Here is an 8,040-nt window from a genome sequence, read left to right on the forward strand (position 1 = left end):
CGAGAAGCAACAGCAGGCATTCGACGAGCTGAAGCGACGACTGCAGACTCCTCCTGTTCTAGGACATTTCGATCAAGATGCGGAAACCGAAATTCACACGGACGCAAGTAACGCTGGACTTGACGCGGTACTGGTTCAAGTGCAAGACCGCACCGAGCGAGTTATCGCCTACGCAAGTCGGACACTGTCCAAGGCGGAGAAAAATTACTCCACGACTGAGAAAGAATGAGCTTGCTGTCGTCTGGGCAATCACGAAATTTCGTCCGTATTTGTACGGGAGCCCGTTCCGTGTAGTCACGGACCACCACTCGCTCTGCTGGCTTGCGAACCTCAAGGACCCGTCAGGACGCCTCGCTCGATGGAGTCTACGACTACAAGAGTTCAACATGGCTGTGGTCTACAAGTCAGGCCGCAAGCACAGCGACGCCGACTGCCTGTCCAGAGCCCCCATCCAAACACCTTCCGGCAGCAGCAACGACGAAGACGACGAGTGCTTCCTAGGTGCATCGAACACCGACGACATGTCACGACGTCAAAAAGACGATCCTGAGTTGCGCGCGCTAAGCGAGCACCTCGAAGGACGAGGGGGTACTGTCCCCCGTGTCTTCTCGAGAGCCCTGCCGACTTTCGTCCTCCGACAAGGTGTACTTTACAAGGAGAACTTCGGAGACAACAGCACACCATGGCTGCTGGTAATCCCCACCGACCTTAGAGCGGAGATCTTCCAAGCCTGTCACGACGACCCGACGTCCGGACACCTTGGTTACAGCCATACACTGGCCCAAATTCATGAAAGGTATTACTGGCCCAAGCTGCCGAAGACCGTTCACTTCTACACACGGTCCTGCCACGAGTGCCAGCGACGCAAGAAACCGCCGACGAAGCCGGCAGGTCTCCTGCATCCGATCGCTCCCCCGACCGTACCGTTCCAGCTGATCGGAATGGATCTACTTGGTCCTTTCCCACCACCGACGCAAGGAAACAGATGGATTATTGTCGCCACAGATAATCTCACACGGTACGCCGAAACGAAAGCCCTCCCTGTAGGGACTGCTGTGGAAGTCGCCAAGTTCTTTATCGAATCCATCGTCCTCCGGCACGGCGCTCCCGAAGTTTTGATCTCAGACCGTGGATCATCGTTCATGGCCCAGCTGCCGCAAGAAATCCTTCGTTTCAGCCACACCAGCCATCGGCGCACAACGGCGTACCACCCGCAGACCAACGGGCTGACGGAGAGACTCAACAAGGCCATTGCCGACATGATCTCCATGTACGTCGACGTGGAGCACAAGACATGGGACGAGGTGTTGCCGTACGTCAGATTTGCCTACAACACGGCCGTGCAAGAGACCACCGGGGTGACACCCTTCCAACTGGTTCATGGTCGCAAAGTAACGACAATGCTGGACGCGATGTTACCCCACGAACCGGCTCTCGACGGAAGCGACGACGCCCAGGTGCACTCTAAGAAAAAATGGAGGAAAAAAGTAGCAACGGCGCGCCTTCCTCCCTTCTACCGACGCGCCCCCAAGCGGACACGAGAAAAGGGGAGGAACGAAATGTTTTTCTCCTTCTCCAGGCAGACGGGAGAAAGCTTTCGCCCTCCCGACTCATCGTCTTTCGGTTTCGTTTTTCGAGCAGGCCGCGCGCGTTGTTTAATAAATAGCTGTTGAGTTGATTGAGCTCCAGCAGCAGCGAAGGCCGCCTGTAATTCCATCTTCTAGTTTAAACGTCCAGAACATTTCGGTTGCATTGACGTTTTTATCACTAATTTTATCAAACGAGCAAACGAAGCCGCTAGAAACAGCGAAGTTCGGAGCAGTGCCAGCAGCGCCACGTACACTGGGGGATGGCCGTCTCCGGACTGCGTGACTCGCGTGGCACGGAACGACGGAACTACAGCCACTGCAAGCTGCATCACTACAGACTACAGTAGCGAAAGCACGCGGAACTGTGTCGACGTTTTCGACGTTATGGAAACTGCAGGAACTGCGTCCAAGACAGGCAGGCTTTGCTGCCGGCTGCCTGGGTGCCTTCTCCCCTGAGTTCGGTTCTGTTTTCCGATGCCGAGTGCAACCGGCGTTCAACGTGGTTTTGTGTTTGTGCGTGTCAGCAACATAGCTGCAACATCGTGATGACAGTGTTGGGTTGTGAACAGAAGACTGGAATTATCGCCGATGTGACCATGTGTTCGCGTATCAGTGGTGTAACAAGAAGATGAGATCGTAAACTGTTGGGCATTGATGCCGCTGGTCGGGTTGTGATCGGAGGGGGCGGGGTGTCGCAGGTTGACATTCCGCTCTACATTAAAAAGTTTCATACCACTTGAGGGATTACGTGCAATCGATCAACGTGCGGATAGTCATGTTGGAACGCTGGTCTGAACAGTAGAAGCTCCTATCGTACGGTGGCTAATGTGACTGTCGGAATTGTCTCGTCCCCGACAGCGATTGCGCTCAGGGGCAAGGACTGAACAGTACGAAATCGTGACGTAAAGTGCGTATATTTACAGTATGGAATTTCGGCATTAATAACTATAGTAGGTAAAATCGAAAAAAAAGCTACCCTTTATTTTGCTGTTTAATTATACTACGGTTGCTGGAGAAACTGCCCTCCGTGGCGCGCTGGGATGAGCGCTAGAAGTTTTCGGGCTCGCCACGGCGTAGTTTCGTACACTTAACACCTGCCGCAAGTCGCGGCTTTGACTGCATTCAAGTTGATCGAAAAGCAATTTCTCAGTCCGTGAAGCATCACTTCCAGCTGACTGAATATCCGCTCTACAGAGATTAATTCAAACGGCAATTGCAGCTTCGCGCGAACAGCACAAATAGAAAAACAAATAGAAATACAAGCTACGACTTGCCGTGTGGGGAAACAAACTCATGGCTTCGAACCGCATTGGAGCGGCTTGATTTATTGGCTTTCAAATAATTACGGCATGATTGAGCGTTTACTTTTTAATAAGAGATTCAACCCCTGAGCCATTCAAAATACTCTCAGAGGTATGACATTGCAGGGAAAAAATCAACATGCTGGGAATATTTTTTATTGCTTAGGGAGTCACCGAAAAGTTCCGCACGTTCAAAACGACCAGTATAAAAGACGGAAACGCAGAGCACGGGTGCAGTGTTCGGGTTAGTGTGGTGTTCCGTTGTATTGATATTTGTGTGTGCAGTGCCAGTGCATGTGCTTAATGTATGTTCACCTGATGCTTGTAATAAGTGTGTGGGTGTCATGTTTGTATAGTAGAGGGTCCTCAAGCACAGTAGTGGCCTGAGAGAAGCAAATTATTTTTTGTAGAACATGAATTGGGCGGTACCTAGCGCCACCTAGCCTAGCTACTTGCAATTACTCTGCTTGACCCCGCCATCTGGTGGCTAGCGATTTAACCTTCTAACACGCTACGCGATAAACAGCGGCTTCGAGTTCGTTCTTTTGAGAGCGACTTTTGGTTTCGCGGAGTGAGTTTGCCCTTCTCCGTGATGTGCGGTTGACGAAGGAATAGTGACTCGAGGAACACCAAAGGTAAGACGCAAAGTGCGCGAAGTAACTAGGTATCGGTTGTCTCCGTTCAACATCGCAGTGCTGTCGACGAGAAGACTGAGTAACTGCTTTCGAAACGCAGGTTTCTGTACCTGTGGGGGAGTCTGGCTTCGGAAATAAACACAGTTTGCGGAAAGCTCGTGTTACGCTTTCATTTGCTGCTGCTCTCGTCCCGTACAAGAGACGTAGCGTCCTCGTTAAGCCTTATTGGGCTCGATTTGCTCGATTCGGGGCCGCCATATTGAGATGCAAGCGACGGTGGAACTTTGCTCCCCTGCTTCAGGGACGAAGGTTTCTCCCTTTCTAAAGGAACATAGGTTACAAGACCGTTCCTCCCGTAAGGGAGGACTATCCGTACCCTTTTTTCTAAGTGTGTGGTTGCCCAATGGCAGAAGAAGTCCGCCAGCTCGCCAGACACCGTATTCAAGCCCAACAACGTGTCGACACTGGCCGCTACAACCTTCGTCGTCGGGACGTCCACTTCCAGCCCGGAGACAGGGTGTGGGTGTGGACACTGATCCGCCGCCGTGGTCTCAGTGAGAAACTCCTAAAGCGCTACTTCGGACCCTAAAAAGTACTTCGTCGACTCGGGGATCTGAACTACGAGGTGATGCCCGACGGAACACGGACTTCATCACGCCGCGCTCCACGACCGGAAGTCGTCCACTTCGTGCGCCTCAAGCCGTACTACGCGCGATAAGACTGCGAACTGTGATCTTGTGCACCGCTTGATAGGATTGTGTTTCGCGAGCCTCCGTATGTTCCCATTTTTTTCGTTTGTTTCGCTCTGTTTTGTTGCCTTCTACGTGGCATCGAGACGATGCCTTTTTAAAGGGGGGAGTAATGCCACGCTCGTCAGCGAGCGACCGCGCGCGTGGCCGAGTGGTTACCGTTTTTGACTGTCGTGCAGAAAGTCTGGGTTCGATTCCAGTCAGTGGGATGCTCTTTTATTTGTTCTTTCATTGCGTTCTCGTGGGTTCGAGAACATTCTCGTCAGATCGAGTTCTGAATGTTCCAGTCGCCGAACAATTTAGGCCGATTGTTCCAGAACCCAACGCGCGTACATAAGGGACTCCGCGTTCTGATCTGCAGTCAGTCTTTCGCCCAGCGTTTGACTCTGCTGCTACGCCGACTTCGACGCCCGCGACGCTCCGTTATTATCTTTTGTACCCTTTTATTTTTGGCACAAGTTCGCCACATTAGACGTTTATTTCTTTCTGTTCATTTATTGTTCATTGGTCACCACCCGTGACAATATATATATATACTCAAAACAAAGGCAAAAAAAAAAGAAAACGTCTCCACGTGGGCTTGAACCCAGAGCTCCATTGCCCTTGATTTGAGATCCCTAATGCCCTGTTCAGACGGGGCAACTTTTTTAACCATTTTGAGGTTGCTCGCGGGTTGTTCCCTAGGTTTTCCCAGATCAACACGAATTGCTGAGATCGGGTTCGGCTCGAAACGGACGAGCAACTCGCACAACTAGGAGAAGTGTGAAGCGGCAGCAGCCAATCAGGGACGCAATAATTTCACGTGACATCCCTGTGGTGGTGATGATGACACCTAAAGACTTGGCTCTGGTTTGAATTGGATCGTTTTTGGAAATAAACTGTTTTACCAAGAGGAGTTAGTATTCTCAGCACAATTTAAAGATATAAAAACATGTATTTTTGGATATAACTGTGCTTCTAAATAGTACAAGAAAAATAAAATTTCATGATGATGATGGCAAGTCGTAGCAATTGGCCCGCTTCAGAAAGGGCAATTTCACCCAGCAACTTGACGTCGCAACACGTGCAGCACGGGCTGCCTGCGTTCACACGCAGCAACCGAATTGCTAGTACTTGCCATCATCATCATAAAATTTTATTTGCTTGCACTATTTAGATGCACAGTTATATAAAAAAAAACATGTTTTTATATCTTTAAATTGTGCTGAGAATACTAACTAATCTTTTTGAAAAAGTTTATTTCCAAAAAAAGATCCATTCCAAACCAGAACTAAGCTTTCAGTTGTGATCATTACCACCACAGGGGTGTCGTGTGAAAATATAACATTCCTGATTGACTGCTGCTCCTTCAAAGGTCTCAGAGTTGTCCGAGTTGCTCGTCCGCTTCGCGCCGGACCCGATCTCAGCAATTTGTGTCGATGTAGGGAAAGCTAGGAAAATATCCGCTAGGGCAACCTTGAAATTGCTGGAAAATGTACCCCGTCTTAAGCGGGCCTAAGACACCCTACTGTCTGGTACAGAGACCACTTAGTGACGTTCGGGTGTTTAAACGTGGTACTAACCTTTTTACAAAAAAAAAAACAATAAAAAAACAGAAAAACACATTTCAGAGGGAAAGTTATGTGCAGTAAAGTTCGGTGACAAGACTTGGGACTCAAGCAGAAGTGCAGTTTTTCTTGGTGTGACCCCATGAGACTGTCTTGCTTCCTTTGCTGAGGTTTATCTAACTGAAGTATCTGTACGAAAAATAGAAAAAAACATTCGCCCATAACACTCATTATTCGCAAGAAAATTTGTCAGCATCCAAAAAAACCACGAAGAAAATTATGTGAGGAATCTTTCGGCCACGGTCGACCGAGTCCCCTCTTGTGGCCAATATTTCATTGCAACTGTAAATGTAGTGAACAGTTATAGGGTATATTACAAACATAGTGCAGTTTGGTTTTGTACGAAACTACAACACACAAAACAGCACTATAATACTGCATTTTGAGGTACCTCTGAACAAATTCCAGGGTTTCATGGTGCCTCCTTCAGATACCTGGGCCCATTTGCTCGAAGCGCTATCGCGGCTAAAGCTAGCCCATGTACCTAGTAAAGGGATTTTGAAATCACATGACTGGGCTCGGTAGAGATGCGGGGAAACATGGCGGTTCTCCGGTGAGTGAGCGCCGCTCGCTTTGCAACTAATATGTCGTTGTAGGTGCCATATCGGGCGCGTTAGTCAGCAACGAATGGTGGAGGAGGCTTTTGCTTTGCCTTACCTCACTTAAATCGCAAAGCATGAGCAATGACCTCGCCGCATTTTTTAAATTGTCTTTCGATTCGGGCCATTCGTAAGCCTAAATGAACGCGATAATTGTCGGCATGGCAACGTCTTTGGAAAGTGGATTGCCTTGACTCAATCGGCCGGGTATTGAAAGCAAATAATAGCAGACAGCTTCCCAAAAGACCCTTTTTCTAAATTAACATCATATTGAAAATATCACTTCACCAAATAAATACAACGCGCGAAACAGGCTTTGCCACGCGGTACCCAAAAGGGCATGAAGAGAGCTGATGAGCCGAGGGATTCAAGATCTGCGCGTTCTGCCCCAGTCCGTCCTACCCGTGACATTACAAACGATGATGATGATATCTAAAGAAGCGCACCTTGCAGTTCGCACACGACGCAACATTCAACAGCATGACACTCCGGCTTCTGTGACGTCATTTCTTGCCACTTTGGGCCGTTTTTGTTGTATAGGCGAGATAGGAACACATCTGTCTGAGACGCGCTGCAGCATACCGTAATGTTTACAACATTAATCACGTTGTACCATGACGCCATGGAAGCTACATCCCAGACGCGGACAAAAAAGCGCTCAGAGAGGTACATATAAATGCTGGGCCTTTATTAAACGATTAATCAAAGACTAATATTATGATGCAATTATTGCAAAGGTGCAAGCGAGCTGGACAAGAATGGCAATAATAATCCCCGGAGAAGGGGGAAAAAGGGGACAAGGGACAGTTCTAGAATAACGACACCGACACATTGGGTCCCCTGAGCAGCACAGGGCGTCGCATTGCTCACGCGTATAACTTCTTCGCATCCGCTCAGTGCGACGCCATAAGTTGCTCGGGATTCTCTAATTCTAAAACCGCGCTATTGATTTTCTGCGACCATTATGTTAAAATATAGGACACCTAGTGACATCATTTCAAAAGTGACGCACAGCCGGCCAGGACTGGACCACCTTCACAATGAAAAACAAAAGATTGTATAAGGCAATAACACTTTATGTGGGCACAATATGCAGCAATGCTCGATTTGAGCTCCGCGTCACTCCGGTGTGTCGCAGCTCTCGTCGTAGATGTCGTACTTCTGAGACGAGCCAGCGAGCATGGTGTAAATAAAATCGCAGCAGCTGGCATTCCGACCATACTTGTCGTAGTGAGACTTGGTCACAAAAACTTGCAGCGCGTCGTCTGCGTAAATATAAAACCAAATCGGTATTATACTGGATTTCTCCGCATGGATTCGTGTAAAAGCAAAATTATTAAAACATTTCGTTTCGCAAAGTTTATTGCTGTCTCTGATGTGTATTAAAAATGTATGTTGAGCATCGTATTTAAGGTAGATGTCTCAAGCAGGTAAATATCCGAGTAATAAACTACCAAAGCCGCAATTGTCAAATTCCAGAGTAAAGCGAGCTATTCCCTCCTATTTGTTTACAAAGAACTGGCTTAAGTAACATGTAAAACGATATTTTCTACTCATGTG

The sequence above is a fragment of the Ixodes scapularis genome, unplaced genomic scaffold, assembly GCF_016920785.2.
Source record: "Ixodes scapularis isolate PalLabHiFi unplaced genomic scaffold, ASM1692078v2 PGA_scaffold10__122_contigs__length_95168666, whole genome shotgun sequence".
Lineage (NCBI taxonomy): Eukaryota > Metazoa > Arthropoda > Arachnida > Ixodida > Ixodidae > Ixodes > Ixodes scapularis.